Here is a 22,529-nt window from a genome sequence, read left to right on the forward strand (position 1 = left end):
CCGCGGCTGGAGCGGCTGGAGCGGATGCCGCGGCTGGAGCGGCTGGAGCGGCTGCCGCGGCTGGAGCGGCTGGCGCGGCTGGAGGAGCTACCGCGGCTGGAGCGGTTAACGCGGCTGGAGCGGATGCCGAGGCTGGAGCGGATGCCGCGGCTGGTGCGCCTGGAGAGGCTGCCGCGGCTGGAGCAGTGCAGTGAGTCCAGAGAGTGCACTGGCACCATTGGGGATGCAGTGCAGTGAGTCCAGAGAGTGCACTGGCAGGACTGGGGATGCAGTGCAGTGAGTCCAGAGAGTGCACTGGCACCACTGAGGATGCAATGCAGTGAGTCCAGAGAGTGCACTGGCACCAATGGGCATGCAGTGCTGTGAGTCCAGAGAGTGCACTGGCACCACTGGGGATGCACTTCAGTCAGTCCAGTGAGTGTACTGGCACCACTGGGGATGCACTGCAGTGAGTCAAGAGAGTGCACTGGCAGGACTGGGGATGCAGTGCAGTGAGTCCAGAGAGTGCACTGGCACCACTGGGGATGCCCTGCAGTGAGTCCTGAGAGCGCACTGGCACCACTGGGGATGCAGTGCAGTGAGTCCAGAGAGCGCACTGGCACCAGTGGGAATGCGGTGCAGTGAGTCCAGAGAGTGCAATGGCACCACTGGGGATGCACTGCAGTGAGTCCAGAGAGTGCACTAGCACCACTGGGGATGCAGAGCAGTGAGTCCAGAGAGTGCACTGGCACCACTGAGAATGCATTTCAGTGAGTCCAGAGAGTGCCGTTCCAGCCTCGGCATCCGCTCCAGCCGAGTCAACCCCGCGGTAGCCCCTCCAGCCGCGGCAGACGCTCCAGCCGCGGCAGCCGCTCCAGCCGCTCCAGCCGCGGCAGCCGCTCCAGCCGCTACCGAGTGGAGCGGCTGCCACGGCTGGAGGGCTACCGCGGCTGGAGCGGCTGCCGCGGCTGGAGCAGTGCAGTGAGTCCAGGGAGTGCAAAGGCACCAGTGGGGATGGAGTGCAGTGAGTCCAAAGACTTCAATGTCACCACTGGGAATGCACTTCAGTCAGTCCAGTGAGTGTACTGGCACCACTGGGGATGCACAGCAGTGAGTCCAGAGAGTGCATTGGCACCACTGGGGATGCAGTGCAGTGAGTCCAGAGAGTGCACTGGCACCATTGGAGATGCAGTGCAGTGAGTCCAGAGAGTGCACTGGCACCACTGGGGATGCAGTGCAGTGAGTCCAGAGAGTGCACTGGCACCACTGGGGATGCAGTGCAGTGAGTCCAGAGAGTGCACTGGCTCCACTGAGAATGCACTTCAGTGAGTCCAGAGAGTGCACTGGCACCACTGTGGATGCAGTGCCGTGAGTCCAGCGAATGCACTGGCACCACTGGGGATACGGTGCCGGGAGTCCAGAGAGTGCACTGACACCACTGGGGATGCAGTGCAGTGAGTCCACAGAGTGCACAGACACCAGTGGGAATGCGGTGCAGTGAGTCCAGAGAGTGCACTGGCACCACTGGGGATGCACTGCAGTGAGTCCAGAGTGCACTAGCACCACTGGGGATGCAGAGCAGTGAGTCCAGAGAGTGCACTGGCACCACTGAGAATGCATTTCAGTGAGTCCAGAGAGTGCCGTTCCAGCCTCGGTATCCGCTCCAGCCGAGTCAACCCCGCGGTAGGCCCTCCAGCCGCGGCAGACGCTCCAGCCGCGGCAGCCGCTCCAGCCGCTCCAGCCGCGGCAGCCGCTCCAGCCCCTCCAGCCTCGCCAGCCTCTCCATCCGCGGCAGCCGCTCCAGCCGCGGCAGCCGCTCCAGCCGCTCCAACCGCGGCAGCCGCTCCAGCCGCTACCGAGTGGAGCGGCTGCCACGGCTGGAGGGCTACCGCGGCTGGAGCGGCTGCCGCGGCTGGAGCAGTGCAGTGAGTCCAGGGAGTGCAAAGGCACCAGTGGGGATGGAGTGCAGTGAGTCCAAAGACTTCACTGTCACCACTGGGAATGCAGTGCAGTGAGTCCAGGGAGTGCACTTGCACCACTGGGGATGCAGTGCAGTGACTCCAGTGAGTGCACTGACACCACTGGGGATGCACTTCAGTCAGTCCAGTGAGTGTACTGGCACCACTGGGGATGCACTGCAGTGAGTCAAGAGAGTGCACTGGCAGGACTGGGGATGCAGTGCAGTGAGTCCAGAGAGTGCACTGGCACCACTGGGGATGCACTGCAGTGAGTCCAGAGAGTGCACTGGCACCACTGAGAATGCATTTCAGTGAGTCCAGAGAGTGCCGTTCCAGCCTCGGCATCCGCTCCAGCCGAGTCAACCCCGCGGTAGCCCCTCCAGCCGCGGCAGACGCTCCAGCCGCGGCAGCCGCTCCAGCCGCTCCAGCCGCGGCAGCCGCTCCAGCCCCTCCAGCCGCGCCAGCCTCTCCAGCCGCGGCAGCCGCTCCAGCCGCGGTAGCCCTCCAGCCGTGGCAGCCGCTCCACTCGGTAGCGGCTGGAGCGGCTGCCGCGGCTGGAGCGGCTGGAGCGGCTGCCGCGACTGGAGCGGCTGCCGCGGTTGGAGCGGCTGCCGCGGCTGGAGCGGCTGGAGCGGATGCCGCGGCTGGAGCGGCTGGAGCGGCTGCCGCGGCTGGAGCGGCTGGCGCGGCTGGAGGAGCTACCGCGGCTGGAGCGGTTAACGCGGCTGGAGCGGATGCCGAGGCTGGAGCGGATGCCGCGGCTGGTGCGCCTGGAGAGGCTGCCGCGGCTGGAGCAGTGCAGTGAGTCCAGAGAGTGCACTGGCACCATTGGGGATGCAGTGCAGTGAGTCCAGAGAGTGCACTGGCAGGACTGGGGATGCAGTGCAGTGAGTCCAGAGAGTGCACTGGCACCACTGAGGATGCAATGCAGTGAGTCCAGAGAGTGCACTGGCACCAATGGGCATGCAGTGCTGTGAGTCCAGAGAGTGCACTGGCACCACTGGGGATGCACTTCAGTCAGTCCAGTGAGTGTACTGGCACCACTGGGGATGCACTGCAGTGAGTCAAGAGAGTGCACTGGCAGGACTGGGGATGCAGTGCAGTGAGTCCAGAGAGTGCACTGGCACCACTGGGGATGCCCTGCAGTGAGTCCTGAGAGCGCACTGGCACCACTGGGGATGCAGTGCAGTGAGTCCAGAGAGCGCACTGGCACCAGTGGGAATGCGGTGCAGTGAGTCCAGAGAGTGCAATGGCACCACTGGGGATGCAGAGCAGTGAGTCCAGAGAGTGCACTGGCACCACTGGGGATGCAGAGCAGTGAGTCCAGAGAGTGCACTGGCACCACTGAGAATGCAGAGCAGTGAGTCCAGAGAGTGCACTGGCACCAGTGGGAATGCGGTGCAGTGAGTCCAGAGAGTGCACTAGCACCACTGGGGATGCAGAGCAGTGAGTCCAGAGAGTGCACTGGCACCACTGAGAATGCATTTCAGTGAGTCCAGAGAGTGCCGTTCCAGCCTCGGCATCCGCTCCAGCCGAGTCAACCCCGCGGTAGCCCCTCCAGCCGCGGCAGACGCTCCAGCCGCGGCAGCCGCTCCAGCCGCTCCAGCCGCGGCAGCCGCTCCAGCCGCTACCGAGTGGAGCGGCTGCCACGGCTGGAGGGCTACCGCGGCTGGAGCGGCTGCCGCGGCTGGAGCAGTGCAGTGAGTCCAGGGAGTGCAAAGGCACCAGTGGGGATGGAGTGCAGTGAGTCCAAAGACTTCAATGTCACCACTGGGAATGCACTTCAGTCAGTCCAGTGAGTGTACTGGCACCACTGGGGATGCACAGCAGTGAGTCCAGAGAGTGCATTGGCACCACTGGGGATGCAGTGCAGTGAGTCCAGAGAGTGCACTGGCACCATTGGAGATGCAGTGCAGTGAGTCCAGAGAGTGCACTGGCACCACTGGGGATGCAGTGCAGTGAGTCCAGAGAGTGCACTGGCACCAGTGGGGATGCAGTGCAGAGTGTCCAGAGAATGCACTGGCACCACTGGGGATGCAGTGCAGTGAGTCCAGTGAGTGTACTGGCACCACTGGGGATGCACTGCAGTGAGTCCAGAGAGTGCATTGGCACCACTTGGGATGCACTGCAGTGAGTCCAGAGAGTGCACTGGCACCACTGGGGATGCAGTGCAGTGAGTCCAGAGAGTGCACTGGCTCCACTGAGAATGCACTTCAGTGAGTCCAGAGAGTGCACTGGCACCACTGTGGATGCAGTGCCGTGAGTCCAGCGAATGCACTGGCACCACTGGGGATACGGTGCCGGGAGTCCAGAGAGTGCACTGACACCACTGGGGATGCAGTGCAGTGAGTCCACAGAGTGCACTGACACCAGTGGGAATGCGGTGCAGTGAGTCCAGAGAGTGCACTGGCACCACTGGGGATGCACTGCAGTGAGTCCAGAGTGCACTAGCACCACTGGGGATGCAGAGCAGTGAGTCCAGAGAGTGCACTGGCACCACTGAGAATGCATTTCAGTGAGTCCAGAGAGTGCCGTTCCAGCCTCGGTATCCGCTCCAGCCGAGTCAACCCCGCGGTAGGCCCTCCAGCCGCGGCAGACGCTCCAGCCGCGGCAGCCGCTCCAGCCGCTCCAGCCGCGGCAGCCGCTCCAGCCCCTCCAGCCTCGCCAGCCTCTCCATCCGCGGCAGCCGCTCCAGCCGCGGCAGCCGCTCCAGCCGCTCCAACCGCGGCAGCCGCTCCAGCCGCTACCGAGTGGAGCGGCTGCCACGGCTGGAGGGCTACCGCGGCTGGAGCGGCTGCCGCGGCTGGAGCAGTGCAGTGAGTCCAGGGAGTGCAAAGGCACCAGTGGGGATGGAGTGCAGTGAGTCCAAAGACTTCACTGTCACCACTGGGAATGCAGTGCAGTGAGTCCAGGGAGTGCACTTGCACCACTGGGGATGCAGTGCAGTGACTCCAGTGAGTGCACTGACACCACTGGGGATGCACTTCAGTCAGTCCAGTGAGTGTACTGGCACCACTGGGGATGCACTGCAGTGAGTCAAGAGAGTGCACTGGCAGGACTGGGGATGCAGTGCAGTGAGTCCAGAGAGTGCACTGGCACCACTGGGGATGCCCTGCAGTGAGTCCTGAGAGTGCACTGGCACCACTGAGAATGCATTTCAGTGAGTCCAGAGAGTGCCGTTCCAGCCTCGGCATCCGCTCCAGCCGAGTCAACCCCGCGGTAGCCCCTCCAGCCGCGGCAGACGCTCCAGCCGCGGCAGCCGCTCCAGCCGCTCCAGCCGCGGCAGCCGCTCCAGCCCCTCCAGCCGCGCCAGCCTCTCCAGCCGCGGCAGCCGCTCCAGCCGCGGTAGCCCTCCAGCCGTGGCAGCCGCTCCACTCGGTAGCGGCTGGAGCGGCTGCCGCGGCTGGAGCGGCTGGAGCGGCTGCCGCGACTGGAGCGGCTGCCGCGGTTGGAGCGGCTGCCGCGGCTGGAGCGGCTGGAGCGGATGCCGCGGCTGGAGCGGCTGGAGCGGCTGCCGCGGCTGGAGCGGCTGGCGCGGCTGGAGGAGCTACCGCGGCTGGAGCGGTTAACGCGGCTGGAGCGGATGCCGAGGCTGGAGCGGATGCCGCGGCTGGTGCGCCTGGAGAGGCTGCCGCGGCTGGAGCAGTGCAGTGAGTCCAGAGAGTGCACTGGCACCATTGGGGATGCAGTGCAGTGAGTCCAGAGAGTGCACTGGCAGGACTGGGGATGCAGTGCAGTGAGTCCAGAGAGTGCACTGGCACCACTGAGGATGCAATGCAGTGAGTCCAGAGAGTGCACTGGCACCACTGGGCATGCAGTGCTGTGAGTCCAGAGAGTGCACTGGCACCACTGGGGATGCACTTCAGTCAGTCCAGTGAGTGTACTGGCACCACTGGGGATGCACTGCAGTGAGTCAAGAGAGTGCACTGGCAGGACTGGGGATGCAGTGCAGTGAGTCCAGAGAGTGCACTGGCACCACTGGGGATGCCCTGCAGTGAGTCCTGAGAGCGCACTGGCACCACTGGGGATGCAGTGCAGTGAGTCCAGAGAGCGCACTGGCACCAGTGGGAATGCGGTGCAGTGAGTCCAGAGAGTGCAATGGCACCACTGGGGATGCACTGCAGTGAGTCCAGAGAGTGCACTAGCACCACTGGGGATGCAGAGCAGTGAGTCCAGAGAGTGCACTGGCACCACTGAGAATGCATTTCAGTGAGTCCAGAGAGTGCCGTTCCAGCCTCGGCATCCGCTCCAGCCGAGTCAACCCCGCGGTAGCCCCTCCAGCCGCGGCAGACGCTCCAGCCGCGGCAGCCGCTCCAGCCGCTCCAGCCGCGGCAGCCGCTCCAGCCCCTCCAGCCGCGCCAGCCTCTCCATCCGCGGCAGCCGCTCCAGCCGCGGCAGCCGCTCCAGCCGCGGCAGCCGCTCCAGCCGCTACCGAGTGGAGCGGCTGCCACGGCTGGAGGGCTACCGCGGCTGGAGCGGCTGCCGCGGCTGGAGCAGTGCAGTGAGTCCAGGGAGTGCAAAGGCACCAGTGGGGATGGAGTGCAGTGAGTCCAAAGACTTCAATGTCACCACTGGGAATGCACTTCAGTCAGTCCAGTGAGTGTACTGGCACCACTGGGGATGCACAGCAGTGAGTCCAGAGAGTGCATTGGCACCACTGGGGATGCAGTGCAGTGAGTCCAGAGAGTGCACTGGCACCATTGGAGATGCAGTGCAGTGAGTCCAGAGAGTGCACTGGCACCACTGGGGATGCAGTGCAGTGAGTCCAGAGAGTGCACTGGCACCAGTGGGGATGCAGTGCAGAGTGTCCAGAGAGTGCACTGGCACCACAGGTGATGCACTGCAGTGAGTCCAGAGAGTGCTCTGGCACCACTGGAGATGCACTTCAGTGAGTGCAGAGACTGCACTGGCACCACTGGGGATGCAGTGCAGTGAGTCCAGTGAGTGTACTGGCACCACTGGGGATGCACTGCAGTGAGTCCAGAGAGTGCATTGGCACCACTTGGGATGCACTGCAGTGAGTCCAGAGAGTGCACTGGCACCACTGGGGATGCAGTGCAGTGAGTCCAGAGAGTGCACTGGCTCCACTGAGAATGCACTTCAGTGAGTCCAGAGAGTGCACTGGCACCACTGTGGATGCAGTGCCGTGAGTCCAGCGAATGCACTGGCACCACTGGGGATACGGTGCCGGGAGTCCAGAGAGTGCACTGACACCACTGGGGATGCAGTGCAGTGAGTCCACAGAGTGCACTGACACCAGTGGGAATGCGGTGCAGTGAGTCCAGAGAGTGCACTGGCACCACTGGGGATGCACTGCAGTGAGTCCAGAGTGCACTAGCACCACTGGGGATGCAGAGCAGTGAGTCCAGAGAGTGCACTGGCACCACTGAGAATGCATTTCAGTGAGTCTAGAGAGTGCCGTTCCAGCCTCGGTATCCGCTCCAGCCGAGTCAACCCCGCGGTAGGCCCTCCAGCCGCGGCAGACGCTCCAGCCGCGGCAGCCGCTCCAGCCGCTCCAGCCGCGGCAGCCGCTCCAGCCCCTCCAGCCTCGCCAGCCTCTCCATCCGCGGCAGCCGCTCCAGCCGCGGCAGCCGCTCCAGCTGCTCCAACCGCGGCAGCCGCTCCAGCCGCTACCGAGTGGAGCGGCTGCCACGGCTGGAGGGCTACCGCGGCTGGAGCGGCTGCCGCGGCTGGAGCAGTGCAGTGAGTCCAGGGAGTGCAAAGGCACCAGTGGGGATGGAGTGCAGTGAGTCCAAAGACTTCACTGTCACCACTGGGAATGCAGTGCAGTGAGTCCAGGGAGTGCACTTGCACCACTGGGGATGCAGTGCAGTGACTCCAGTGAGTGCACTGACACCACTGGGGATGCACTTCAGTCAGTCCAGTGAGTGTACTGGCACCACTGGGGATGCACTGCAGTGAGTCAAGAGAGTGCACTGGCAGGACTGGGGATGCAGTGCAGTGAGTCCAGAGAGTGCACTGGCACCACTGGGGATGCCCTGCAGTGAGTCCTGAGAGTGCACTGGCACCACTGAGAATGCATTTCAGTGAGTCCAGAGAGTGCCGTTCCAGCCTCGGCATCCGCTCCAGCCGAGTCAACCCCGCGGTAGCCCCTCCAGCCGCGGCAGACGCTCCAGCCGCGGCAGCCGCTCCAGCCGCTCCAGCCGCGGCAGCCGCTCCAGCCCCTCCAGCCGCGCCAGCCTCTCCAGCCGCGGCAGCCGCTCCAGCCGCGGTAGCCCTCCAGCCGTGGCAGCCGCTCCACTCGGTAGCGGCTGGAGCGGCTGCCGCGGCTGGAGCGGCTGGAGCGGCTGCCGCGACTGGAGCGGCTGCCGCGGTTGGAGCGGCTGCCGCGGCTGGAGCGGCTGGAGCGGATGCCGCGGCTGGAGCGGCTGGAGCGGCTGCCGCGGCTGGAGCGGCTGGCGCGGCTGGAGGAGCTACCGCGGCTGGAGCGGTTAACGCGGCTGGAGCGGATGCCGAGGCTGGAGCGGATGCCGCGGCTGGTGCGCCTGGAGAGGCTGCCGCGGCTGGAGCAGTGCAGTGAGTCCAGAGAGTGCACTGGCACCATTGGGGATGCAGTGCAGTGAGTCCAGAGAGTGCACTGGCAGGACTGGGGATGCAGTGCAGTGAGTCCAGAGAGTGCACTGGCACCACTGAGGATGCAATGCAGTGAGTCCAGAGAGTGCACTGGCACCACTGGGCATGCAGTGCTGTGAGTCCAGAGAGTGCACTGGCACCACTGGGGATGCACTTCAGTCAGTCCAGTGAGTGTACTGGCACCACTGGGGATGCACTGCAGTGAGTCAAGAGAGTGCACTGGCAGGACTGGGGATGCAGTGCAGTGAGTCCAGAGAGTGCACTGGCACCACTGGGGATGCCCTGCAGTGAGTCCTGAGAGCGCACTGGCACCACTGGGGATGCAGTGCAGTGAGTCCAGAGAGCGCACTGGCACCAGTGGGAATGCGGTGCAGTGAGTCCAGAGAGTGCAATGGCACCACTGGGGATGCACTGCAGTGAGTCCAGAGAGTGCACTAGCACCACTGGGGATGCAGAGCAGTGAGTCCAGAGAGTGCACTGGCACCACTGAGAATGCATTTCAGTGAGTCCAGAGAGTGCCGTTCCAGCCTCGGCATCCGCTCCAGCCGAGTCAACCCCGCGGTAGCCCCTCCAGCCGCGGCAGACGCTCCAGCCGCGGCAGCCGCTCCAGCCGCTCCAGCCGCGGCAGCCGCTCCAGCCCCTCCAGCCGCGCCAGCCTCTCCATCCGCGGCAGCCGCTCCAGCCGCGGCAGCCGCTCCAGCCGCGGCAGCCGCTCCAGCCGCTACCGAGTGGAGCGGCTGCCACGGCTGGAGGGCTACCGCGGCTGGAGCGGCTGCCGCGGCTGGAGCAGTGCAGTGAGTCCAGGGAGTGCAAAGGCACCAGTGGGGATGGAGTGCAGTGAGTCCAAAGACTTCAATGTCACCACTGGGAATGCACTTCAGTCAGTCCAGTGAGTGTACTGGCACCACTGGGGATGCACAGCAGTGAGTCCAGAGAGTGCATTGGCACCACTGGGGATGCAGTGCAGTGAGTCCAGAGAGTGCACTGGCACCATTGGAGATGCAGTGCAGTGAGTCCAGAGAGTGCACTGGCACCACTGGGGATGCAGTGCAGTGAGTCCAGAGAGTGCACTGGCACCAGTGGGGATGCAGTGCAGAGTGTCCAGAGAGTGCACTGGCACCACAGGTGATGCACTGCAGTGAGTCCAGAGAGTGCTCTGGCACCACTGGAGATGCACTGCAGTGAGTCCAGAGAGTGCATTGGCACCACTGGGGATGCAGTGCAGTGAGTCCAGAGAGTGCACTGGCACCATTGGAGATGCAGTGCAGTGAGTCCAGAGAGTGCACTGGCACCACTGGGGATGCAGTGCAGTGAGTCCAGAGAGTGCACTGGCACCAGTGGGGATGCAGTGCAGAGTGTCCAGAGACTGCACTGGCACCACTGGGGATGCAGTGCAGTGAGTCCAGTGAGTGTACTGGCACCACTGGGGATGCACTGCAGTGAGTCCAGAGAGTGCATTGGCACCACTTGGGATGCACTGCAGTGAGTCCAGAGAGTGCACTGGCACCACTGGGGATGCAGTGCAGTGAGTCCAGAGAGTGTACTGGCACCACTGTGGATGCAGTGCCGTGAGTCCAGCGAATGCACTGGCACCACTGGGGATACGGTGCCGGGAGTCCAGAGAGTGCACTGACACCACTGGGGATGCAGTGCAGTGAGTCCACAGAGTGCACTGACACCAGTGGGAATGCGGTGCAGTGAGTCCAGAGAGTGCACTGGCACCACTGGGGATGCGGTGCAGTGAGTCCAGAGAGTGCACTGGCACCACTGGGGATGCACTGCAGTGAGTCCAGAGTGCACTAGCACCACTGGGGATGCAGAGCAGTGAGTCCAGAGAGTGCACTGGCACCACTGAGAATGCATTTCAGTGAGTCCAGAGAGTGCCGTTCCAGCCTCGGTATCCGCTCCAGCCGAGTCAACCCCGCGGTAGGCCCTCCAGCCGCGGCAGACGCTCCAGCCGCGGCAGCCGCTCCAGCCGCTCCAGCCGCGGCAGCCGCTCCAGCCCCTCCAGCCTCGCCAGCCTCTCCATCCGCGGCAGCCGCTCCAGCCGCGGCAGCCGCTCCAGCTGCTCCAACCGCGGCAGCCGCTCCAGCCGCTACCGAGTGGAGCGGCTGCCACGGCTGGAGGGCTACCGCGGCTGGAGCGGCTGCCGCGGCTGGAGCAGTGCAGTGAGTCCAGGGAGTGCAAAGGCACCAGTGGGGATGGAGTGCAGTGAGTCCAAAGACTTCACTGTCACCACTGGGAATGCAGTGCAGTGAGTCCAGGGAGTGCACTTGCACCACTGGGGATGCAGTGCAGTGACTCCAGTGAGTGCACTGACACCACTGGGGATGCACTTCAGTCAGTCCAGTGAGTGTACTGGCACCACTGGGGATGCACTGCAGTGAGTCAAGAGAGTGCACTGGCAGGACTGGGGATGCAGTGCAGTGAGTCCAGAGAGTGCACTGGCACCACTGGGGATGCCCTGCAGTGAGTCCTGAGAGTGCACTGGCACCACTGAGAATGCATTTCAGTGAGTCCAGAGAGTGCCGTTCCAGCCTCGGCATCCGCTCCAGCCGAGTCAACCCCGCGGTAGCCCCTCCAGCCGCGGCAGACGCTCCAGCCGCGGCAGCCGCTCCAGCCGCTCCAGCCGCGGCAGCCGCTCCAGCCCCTCCAGCCGCGCCAGCCTCTCCAGCCGCGGCAGCCGCTCCAGCCGCGGTAGCCCTCCAGCCGTGGCAGCCGCTCCACTCGGTAGCGGCTGGAGCGGCTGCCGCGGCTGGAGCGGCTGGAGCGGCTGCCGCGGCTGGAGCGGCTGGAGCGGATGCCGCGGCTGGAGCGGCTGGAGCGGCTGCCGCGGCTGGAGCGGCTGGCGCGGCTGGAGGAGCTACCGCGGCTGGAGCGGTTAACGCGGCTGGAGCGGATGCCGAGGCTGGAGCGGATGCCGCGGCTGGTGCGCCTGGAGAGGCTGCCGCGGCTGGAGCAGTGCAGTGAGTCCAGAGAGTGCACTGGCACCACTGGGGATGCAGTGCAGTGAGTCCAGAGAGTGCACTGGCAGGACTGGGGATGCAGTGCAGTGAGTCCAGAGAGTGCACTGGCACCACTGAGGATGCAATGCAGTGAGTCCAGGGAGTGCACTGGCACCACTGGGCATGCAGTGCTGTGAGTCCAGAGAGTGCACTGGCACCACTGGGGATGCACTTCAGTCAGTCCAGTGAGTGTACTGGCACCACTGGGGATGCACTGCAGTGAGTCAAGAGAGTGCACTGGCAGGACTGGGGATGCAGTGCAGTGAGTCCAGAGAGTGCACTGGCACCACTGGGGATGCCCTGCAGTGAGTCCTGAGAGCGCACTGGCACCACTGGGGATGCAGTGCAGTGAGTCCAGAGAGCGCACTGGCACCAGTGGGAATGCGGTGCAGTGAGTCCAGAGAGTGCAATGGCACCACTGGGGATGCACTGCAGTGAGTCCAGAGAGTGCACTAGCACCACTGGGGATGCAGAGCAGTGAGTCCAGAGAGTGCACTGGCACCACTGAGAATGCATTTCAGTGAGTCCAGAGAGTGCCGTTCCAGCCTCGGCATCCGCTCCAGCCGAGTCAACCCCGCGGTAGCCCCTCCAGCCGCGGCAGACGCTCCAGCCGCGGCAGCCGCTCCAGCCGCTCCAGCCGCGGCAGCCGCTCCAGCCCCTCCAGCCGCGCCAGCCTCTCCATCCGCGGCAGCCGCTCCAGCCGCGGCAGCCGCTCCAGCCGCGGCAGCCGCTCCAGCCGCTACCGAGTGGAGCGGCTGCCACGGCTGGAGGGCTACCGCGGCTGGAGCGGCTGCCGCGGCTGGAGCAGTGCAGTGAGTCCAGGGAGTGCAAAGGCACCAGTGGGGATGGAGTGCAGTGAGTCCAAAGACTTCAATGTCACCACTGGGAATGCACTTCAGTCAGTCCAGTGAGTGTACTGGCACCACTGGGGATGCACAGCAGTGAGTCCAGAGAGTGCATTGGCACCACTGGGGATGCAGTGCAGTGAGTCCAGAGAGTGCACTGGCACCATTGGAGATGCAGTGCAGTGAGTCCAGAGAGTGCACTGGCACCACTGGGGATGCAGTGCAGTGAGTCCAGAGAGTGCACTGGCACCAGTGGGGATGCAGTGCAGAGTGTCCAGAGAGTGCACTGGCACCACAGGTGATGCACTGCAGTGAGTCCAGAGAGTGCTCTGGCACCACTGGAGATGCACTTCAGTGAGTGCAGAGACTGCACTGGCACCACTGGGGATGCAGTGCAGTGAGTCCAGTGAGTGTACTGGCACCACTGGGGATGCACTGCAGTGAGTCCAGAGAGTGCATTGGCACCACTTGGGATGCACTGCAGTGAGTCCAGAGAGTGCACTGGCACCACTGGGGATGCAGTGCAGTGAGTCCAGAGAGTGCACTGGCACCACTGTGGATGCAGTGCCGTGAGTCCAGCGAATGCACTGGCACCACTGGGGATACGGTGCCGGGAGTCCAGAGAGTGCACTGACACCACTGGGGATGCAGTGCAGTGAGTCCACAGAGTGCACTGACACCAGTGGGAATGCGGTGCAGTGAGTCCAGAGAGTGCACTGGCACCACTGGGGATGCACTGCAGTGAGTCCAGAGTGCACTAGCACCACTGGGGATGCAGAGCAGTGAGTCCAGAGAGTGCACTGGCACCACTGAGAATGCATTTCAGTGAGTCCAGAGAGTGCCGTTCCAGCCTCGGTATCCGCTCCAGCCGAGTCAACCCCGCGGTAGGCCCTCCAGCCGCGGCAGACGCTCCAGCCGCGGCAGCCGCTCCAGCCGCTCCAGCCGCGGCAGCCGCTCCAGCCCCTCCAGCCTCGCCAGCCTCTCCATCCGCGGCAGCCGCTCCAGCCGCGGCAGCCGCTCCAGCTGCTCCAACCGCGGCAGCCGCTCCAGCCGCTACCGAGTGGAGCGGCTGCCACGGCTGGAGGGCTACCGCGGCTGGAGCGGCTGCCGCGGCTGGAGCAGTGCAGTGAGTCCAGGGAGTGCAAAGGCACCAGTGGGGATGGAGTGCAGTGAGTCCAAAGACTTCACTGTCACCACTGGGAATGCAGTGCAGTGAGTCCAGGGAGTGCACTTGCACCACTGGGGATGCAGTGCAGTGACTCCAGTGAGTGCACTGACACCACTGGGGATGCACTTCAGTCAGTCCAGTGAGTGTACTGGCACCACTGGGGATGCACTGCAGTGAGTCAAGAGAGTGCACTGGCAGGACTGGGGATGCAGTGCAGTGAGTCCAGAGAGTGCACTGGCACCACTGGGGATGCCCTGCAGTGAGTCCTGAGAGCGCACTGGCACCACTGGGGATGCAGTGCAGTGAGTCCAGAGAGCGCACTGGCACCAGTGGGAATGCGGTGCAGTGAGTCCAGAGAGTGCAATGGCACCACTGGGGATGCACTGCAGTGAGTCCAGAGAGTGCACTAGCACCACTGGGGATGCAGAGCAGTGAGTCCAGAGAGTGCACTGGCACCACTGAGAATGCATTTCAGTGAGTCCAGAGAGTGCCGTTCCAGCCTCGGCATCCGCTCCAGCCGAGTCAACCCCGCGGTAGCCCCTCCAGCCGCGGCAGACGCTCCAGCCGCGGCAGCCGCTCCAGCCGCTCCAGCCGCGGCAGCCGCTCCAGCCCCTCCAGCCGCGCCAGCCTCTCCATCCGCGGCAGCCGCTCCAGCCGCGGCAGCCGCTCCAGCCGCTCCAGCCGCGGCAGCCGCTCCAGCCGCTACCGAGTGGAGCGGCTGCCACGGCTGGAGGGCTACCGCGGCTGGAGCGGCTGCCGCGGCTGGAGCAGTGCAGTGAGTCCAGGGAGTGCAAAGGCACCAGTGGGGATGGAGTGCAGTGAGTCCAAAGACTTCAATGTCACCACTGGGAATGCACTTCAGTCAGTCCAGTGAGTGTACTGGCACCACTGGGGATGCACAGCAGTGAGTCCAGAGAGTGCATTGGCACCACTGGGGATGCAGTGCAGTGAGTCCAGAGAGTGCACTGGCACCATTGGAGATGCAGTGCAGTGAGTCCAGAGAGTGCACTGGCACCACTGGGGATGCAGTGCAGTGAGTCCAGAGAGTGCACTGGCACCAGTGGGGATGCAGTGCAGAGTGTCCAGAGAGTGCACTGGCACCACTGGGATGCACTGCAGTGAGTCCAGAGAGTGCTCTGGCACCACTGGAGATGCACTTCAGTGAGTGCAGAGACTGCACTGGCACCACTGGGGATGCAGTGCAGTGAGTCCAGTGAGTGTACTGGCACCACTGGGGATGCACTGCAGTGAGTCCAGAGAGTGCATTGGCACCACTTGGGATGCACTGCAGTGAGTCCAGAGAGTGCACTGGCACCACTGGGGATGCAGTGCAGTGAGTCCAGAGAGTGCACTGGCTCCACTGAGAATGCACTTCAGTGAGTCCAGAGAGCGAACTGGCACCACTGTGGATGCAGTGCCGTGAGTCCAGCGAATGCACTGGCACCACTGGGGATACGGTGCAGTGAGTCCAGAGAGTGCACTGGCACCACTGGGGATGCACTGCAGTGAGTCCACAGAGTGCACTAGCACCACTGGGGATGCAGAGCAGTGAGTCCAGAGAGTGCACTGGCACCACTGAGAATGCATTTCAGTGAGTCCAGAGAGTGCCGTTCCAGCCTCGGAATCCGCTCCAGCCGAGTCAACCCCGCGGTAGGCCCTCCAGCCGCGGCAGACGCTCCAGCCGCGGCAGCCGCTCCAGCCGCTCCAGCCGCGGCAGCCGCTCCAGCCCCTCCAGCCTCGCCAGCCTCTCCATCCGCGGCAGCCGCTCCAGCCGCGGCAGCCGCTCCAGCCGCTCCAACCGCGGCAGCCGCTCCAGCCGCTACCGAGTGGAGCGGCTGCCACGGCTGGAGGGCTACCGCGGCTGGAGCGGCTGCCGCGGCTGGAGCAGTGCAGTGAGTCCAGGGAGTGCAAAGGCACCAGTGGGGATGGAGTGCAGTGAGTCCAAAGACTTCACTGTCACCACTGGGAATGCAGTGCAGTGAGTCCAGGGAGTGCACTTGCACCACTGGGGATGCAGTGCAGTGACTCCAGTGAGTGCACTGACACCACTGGGGATGCACTTCAGTCAGTCCAGTGAGTGTACTGGCACCACTGGGGATGCACTGCAGTGAGTCAAGAGAGTGCACTGGCAGGACTGGGGATGCAGTGCAGTGAGTCCAGAGAGTGCACTGGCACCACTGGGGATGCCCTGCAGTGAGTCCTGAGAGCGCACTGGCACCACTGGGGATGCAGTGCAGTGAGTCCAGAGAGCGCACTGGCACCAGTGGGAATGCGGTGCAGTGAGTCCAGAGAGTGCAATGGCACCACTGGGGATGCACTGCAGTGAGTCCAGAGAGTGCACTAGCACCACTGGGGATGCAGAGCAGTGAGTCCAGAGAGTGCACTGGCACCACTGAGAATGCATTTCAGTGAGTCCAGAGAGTGCCGTTCCAGCCTCGGCATCCGCTCCAGCCGAGTCAACCCCGCGGTAGCCCCTCCAGCCGCGGCAGACGCTCCAGCCGCGGCAGCCGCTCCAGCCGCTCCAGCCGCGGCAGCCGCTCCAGCCCCTCCAGCCGCGCCAGCCTCTCCATCCGCGGCAGCCGCTCCAGCCGCGGCAGCCGCTCCAGCCGCTCCAGCCGCGGCAGCCGCTCCAGCCGCTACCGAGTGGAGCGGCTGCCACGGCTGGAGGGCTACCGCGGCTGGAGCGGCTGCCGCGGCTGGAGCAGTGCAGTGAGTCCAGGGAGTGCAAAGGCACCAGTGGGGATGGAGTGCAGTGAGTCCAAAGACTTCAATGTCACCACTGGGAATGCACTTCAGTCAGTCCAGTGAGTGTACTGGCACCACTGGGGATGCACAGCAGTGAGTCCAGAGAGTGCATTGGCACCACTGGGGATGCAGTGCAGTGAGTCCAGAGAGTGCACTGGCACCATTGGAGATGCAGTGCAGTGAGTCCAGAGAGTGCACTGGCACCACTGGGGATGCAGTGCAGTGAGTCCAGAGAGTGCACTGGCACCAGTGGGGATGCAGTGCAGAGTGTCCAGAGAGTGCACTGGCACCACTGGGATGCACTGCAGTGAGTCCAGAGAGTGCTCTGGCACCACTGGAGATGCACTTCAGTGAGTGCAGAGACTGCACTGGCACCACTGGGGATGCAGTGCAGTGAGTCCAGTGAGTGTACTGGCACCACTGGGGATGCACTGCAGTGAGTCCAGAGAGTGCATTGGCACCACTTGGGATGCACTGCAGTGAGTCCAGAGAGTGCACTGGCACCACTGGGGATGCAGTGCAGTGAGTCCAGAGAGTGCACTGGCACCACTGAGAATGCACTTCAGTGAGTCCAGAGAGTGCACTGGCACCACTGGGGATACGGTGCCGGGAGTCCAGAGAGTGCACTGACACCACTGGGGATGCAGTGCAGTGAGTCCACAGAGTGCACTGACACCAGTGGGAATGCGGTGCAGTGAGTCCAGAGAGTGCACTGGCACCACTGGGGATGCACTGCAGTGAGTCCAGAGTGCACTAGCACCACTGGGGATGCAGAGCAGTGAGTCCAGAGAGTGCACTGGCACCACTGAGAATGCATTTCAGTGAGTCCAGAGAGTGCCGTTCCAGCCTCGGTATCCGCTCCAGCCGAGTCAACCCCGCGGTAGGCCCTCCAGCCGCGGCAGACGCTCCAGCCGCGGCAGCCGCTCCAGCCGCTCCAGCCGCGGCAGCCGCTCCAGCCCCTCCAGCCTCGCCAGCCTCTCCATCCGCGGCAGCCGCTCCAGCCGCGGCAGCCGCTCCAGCCGCTCCAACCGCGGCAGCCGCTCCAGCCGCTACCGAGTGGAGCGGCTGCCACGGCTGGAGGGCTACCGCGGCTGGAGCGGCTGCCGCGGCTGGAGCAGTGCAGTGAGTCCAGGGAGTGCAAAGGCACCAGTGGGGATGGAGTGCAGTGAGTCCAAAGACTTCACTGTCACCACTGGGAATGCAGTGCAGTGAGTCCAGGGAGTGCACTTGCACCACTGGGGATGCAGTGCAGTGACTCCAGTGAGTGCACTGACACCACTGGGGATGCACTTCAGTCAGTCCAGTGAGTGTACTGGCACCACTGGGGATGCACTGCAGTGAGTCAAGAGAGTGCACTGGCAGGACTGGGGATGCAGTGCAGTGAGTCCAGAGAGTGCACTGGCACCACTGGGGATGCCCTGCAGTGAGTCCTGAGAGCGCACTGGCACCACTGGGGATGCAGTGCAGTGAGTCCAGAGAGCGCACTGGCACCAGTGGGAATGCGGTGCAGTGAGTCCAGAGAGTGCAATGGCACCACTGGGGATGCACTGCAGTGAGTCCAGAGAGTGCACTAGCACCACTGGGGATGCAGAGCAGTGAGTCCAGAGAGTGCACTGGCACCACTGAGAATGCATTTCAGTGAGTCCAGAGAGTGCCGTTCCAGCCTCGGCATCCGCTCCAGCCGAGTCAACCCCGCGGTAGCCCCTCCAGCCGCGGCAGACGCTCCAGCCGCGGCAGCCGCTCCAGCCGCTCCAGCCGCGGCAGCCGCTCCAGCCCCTCCAGCCGCGCCAGCCTCTCCATCCGCGGCAGCCGCTCCAGCCGCTACCGAGTGGAGCGGCTGCCACGGCTGGAGGGCTACCGCGGCTGGAGCGGCTGCCGCGGCTGGAGCAGTGCAGTGAGTCCAGGGAGTGCAAAGGCACCAGTGGGGATGGAGTGCAGTGAGTCCAAAGACTTCAATGTCACCACTGGGAATGCACTTCAGTCAGTCCAGTGAGTGTACTGGCACCACTGGGGATGCACAGCAGTGAGTCCAGAGAGTGCATTGGCACCACTGGGGATGCAGTGCAGTGAGTCCAGAGAGTGCACTGGCACCATTGGAGATGCAGTGCAGTGAGTCCAGAGAGTGCACTGGCACCACTGGGGATGCAGTGCAGTGAGTCCAGAGAGTGCACTGGCACCAGTGGGGATGCAGTGCAGAGTGTCCAGAGAGTGCACTGGCACCACTGGGATGCACTGCAGTGAGTCCAGAGAGTGCTCTGGCACCACTGGAGATGCACTTCAGTGAGTGCAGAGACTGCACTGGCACCACTGGGGATGCAGTGCAGTGAGTCCAGTGAGTGTACTGGCACCACTGGGGATGCACTGCAGTGAGTCCAGAGAGTGCATTGGCACCACTTGGGATGCACTGCAGTGAGTCCAGAGAGTGCACTGGCACCAGTGGGGATGCAGTGCAGTGAGTCCAGAGAGTGCACTGGCTCCACTGAGAATGCACTTCAGTGAGTCCAGAGAGTGCACTGGCACCACTGTGGATGCAGTGCCGTGAGTCCAGCGAATGCACTGGCACCACTGGGGATACGGTGCCGGGAGTCCAGAGAGTGCACTGACACCACTGGGGATGCAGTGCAGTGAGTCCACAGAGTGCACTGACACCAGTGGGAATGCGGTGCAGTGAGTCCAGAGAGTGCACTGGCACCACTGGGGATGCACTGCAGTGAGTCCAGAGTGCACTAGCACCACTGGGGATGCAGAGCAGTGAGTCCAGAGAGTGCACTGGCACCACTGAGAATGCATTTCAGTGAGTCCAGAGAGTGCCGTTCCAGCCTCGGTATCCGCTCCAGCCGAGTCAACCCCGCGGTAGGCCCTCCAGCCGCGGCAGACGCTCCAGCCGCGGCAGCCGCTCCAGCCGCTCCAGCCGCGGCAGCCGCTCCAGCCCCTCCAGCCTCGCCAGCCTCTCCATCCGCGGCAGCCGCTCCAGCCGCGGCAGCCGCTCCAGCCGCTCCAACCGCGGCAGCCGCTCCAGCCGCTACCGAGTGGAGCGGCTGCCACGGCTGGAGGGCTACCGCGGCTGGAGCGGCTGCCGCGGCTGGAGCAGTGCAGTGAGTCCAGGGAGTGCAAAGGCACCAGTGGGGATGGAGTGCAGTGAGTCCAAAGACTTCACTGTCACCACTGGGAATGCAGTGCAGTGAGTCCAGGGAGTGCACTTGCACCACTGGGGATGCAGTGCAGTGACTCCAGTGAGTGCACTGACACCACTGGGGATGCACTTCAGTCAGTCCAGTGAGTGTACTGGCACCACTGGGGATGCACTGCAGTGAGTCAAGAGAGTGCACTGGCAGGACTGGGGATGCAGTGCAGTGAGTCCAGAGAGTGCACTGGCACCACTGGGGATGCCCTGCAGTGAGTCCTGAGAGTGCACTGGCACCACTGAGAATGCATTTCAGTGAGTCCAGAGAGTGCCGTTCCAGCCTCGGCATCCGCTCCAGCCGAGTCAACCCCGCGGTAGCCCCTCCAGCCGCGGCAGACGCTCCAGCCGCGGCAGCCGCTCCAGCCGCTCCAGCCGCGGCAGCCGCTCCAGCCCCTCCAGCCGCGCCAGCCTCTCCAGCCGCGGCAGCCGCTCCAGCCGCGGTAGCCCTCCAGCCGTGGCAGCCGCTCCACTCGGTAGCGGCTGGAGCGGCTGCCGCGGCTGGAGCGGCTGGAGCGGCTGCCGCGACTGGAGCGGCTGCCGCGGTTGGAGCGGCTGCCGCGGCTGGAGCGGCTGGAGCGGATGCCGCGGCTGGAGCGGCTGGAGCGGCTGCCGCGGCTGGAGCGGCTGGCGCGGCTGGAGGAGCTACCGCGGCTGGAGCGGTTAACGCGGCTGGAGCGGATGCCGAGGCTGGAGCGGATGCCGCGGCTGGTGCGCCTGGAGAGGCTGCCGCGGCTGGAGCAGTGCAGTGAGTCCAGAGAGTGCACTGGCACCATTGGGGATGCAGTGCAGTGAGTCCAGAGAGTGCACTGGCAGGACTGGGGATGCAGTGCAGTGAGTCCAGAGAGTGCACTGGCACCACTGAGGATGCAATGCAGTGAGTCCAGAGAGTGCACTGGCACCACTGGGCATGCAGTGCTGTGAGTCCAGAGAGTGCACTGGCACCACTGGGGATGCCCTGCAGTGAGTCAAGAGAGTGCACTGGCAGGACTGGGGATGCAGTGCAGTGAGTCCAGAGAGTGCACTGGCACCACTGGGGATGCCCTGCAGTGAGTCCTGAGAGCGCACTGGCACCACTGGGGATGCAGTGCAGTGAGTCCAGAGAGCGCACTGGCACCAGTGGGAATGCGGTGCAGTGAGTCCAGAGAGTGCACTAGCACCACTGGGGATGCAGAGCAGTGAGTCCAGAGAGTGCACTGGCACCACTGAGAATGCATTTCAGTGAGTCCAGAGAGTGCCGTTCCAGCCTCGGCATCCGCTCCAGCCGAGTCAACCCCGCGGTAGCCCCTCCAGCCGCGGCAGACGCTCCAGCCGCGGCAGCCGCTCCAGCCGCTCCAGCCGCGGCAGCCGCTCCAGCCCCTCCAGCCGCGCCAGCCTCTCCATCCGCGGCAGCCGCTCCAGCCGCGGCAGCCGCTCCAGCCGCTCCAGCCGCGGCAGCCGCTCCAGCCGCTACCGAGTGGAGCGGCTGCCACGGCTGGAGGGCTACCGCGGCTGGAGCGGCTGCCGCGGCTGGAGCAGTGCAGTGAGTCCAGGGAGTGCAAAGGCACCAGTGGGGATGGAGTGCAGTGAGTCCAAAGACTTCAATGTCACCACTGGGAATGCACTTCAGTCAGTCCAGTGAGTGTACTGGCACCACTGGGGATGCACAGCAGTGAGTCCAGAGAGTGCATTGGCACCACTGGGGATGCAGTGCAGTGAGTCCAGAGAGTGCACTGGCACCATTGGAGATGCAGTGCAGTGAGTCCAGAGAGTGCACTGGCACCACTGGGGATGCAGTGCAGTGAGTCCAGAGAGTGCACTGGCACCAGTGGGGATGCAGTGCAGAGTGTCCAGAGAGTGCACTGGCACCACTGGGATGCACTGCAGTGAGTCCAGAGAGTGCTCTGGCACCACTGGAGATGCACTTCAGTGAGTGCAGAGACTGCACTGGCACCACTGGGGATGCAGTGCAGTGAGTCCAGTGAGTGTACTGGCACCACTGGGGATGCACTGCAGTGAGTCCAGAGAGTGCATTGGCACCACTTGGGATGCACTGCAGTGAGTCCAGAGAGTGCACTGGCACCAGTGGGGATGCAGTGCAGTGAGTCCAGAGAGTGCACTGGCTCCACTGAGAATGCACTTCAGTGAGTCCAGAGAGTGCACTGGCACCACTGTGGATGCAGTGCCGTGAGTCCAGCGAATGCACTGGCACCACTGGGGATACGGTGCCGGGAGTCCAGAGAGTGCACTGACACCACTGGGGATGCAGTGCAGTGAGTCCACAGAGTGCACTGACACCAGTGGGAATGCGGTGCAGTGAGTCCAGAGAGTGCACTGGCACCACTGGGGATGCACTGCAGTGAGTCCAGAGTGCACTAGCACCACTGGGGATGCAGAGCAGTGAGTCCAGAGAGTGCACTGGCACCACTGAGAATGCATTTCAGTGAGTCCAGAGAGTGCCGTTCCAGCCTCGGTATCCGCTCCAGCCGAGTCAACCCCGCGGTAGGCCCTCCAGCCGCGGCAGACGCTCCAGCCGCGGCAGCCGCTCCAGCCGCTCCAGCCGCGGCAGCCGCTCCAGCCCCTCCAGCCTCGCCAGCCTCTCCATCCGCGGCAGCCGCTCCAGCCGCGGCAGCCGCTCCAGCCGCTCCAACCGCGGCAGCCGCTCCAGCCGCTACCGAGTGGAGCGGCTGCCACGGCTGGAGGGCTACCGCGGCTGGAGCGGCTGCCGCGGCTGGAGCAGTGCAGTGAGTCCAGGGAGTGCAAAGGCACCAGTGGGGATGGAGTGCAGTGAGTCCAAAGACTTCACTGTCACCACTGGGAATGCAGTGCAGTGAGTCCAGGGAGTGCACTTGCACCACTGGGGATGCAGTGCAGTGACTCCAGTGAGTGCACTGACACCACTGGGGATGCACTTCAGTCAGTCCAGTGAGTGTACTGGCACCACTGGGGATGCACTGCAGTGAGTCAAGAGAGTGCACTGGCAGGACTGGGGATGCAGTGCAGTGAGTCCAGAGAGTGCACTGGCACCACTGGGGATGCCCTGCAGTGAGTCCTGAGAGCGCACTGGCACCACTG

The sequence above is a fragment of the Anser brachyrhynchus genome, assembly GCF_964034855.1.
Source record: "Anser brachyrhynchus genome assembly, chromosome: 22".
In the NCBI taxonomy this organism is placed as follows: Eukaryota; Metazoa; Chordata; class Aves; order Anseriformes; family Anatidae; genus Anser; species Anser brachyrhynchus.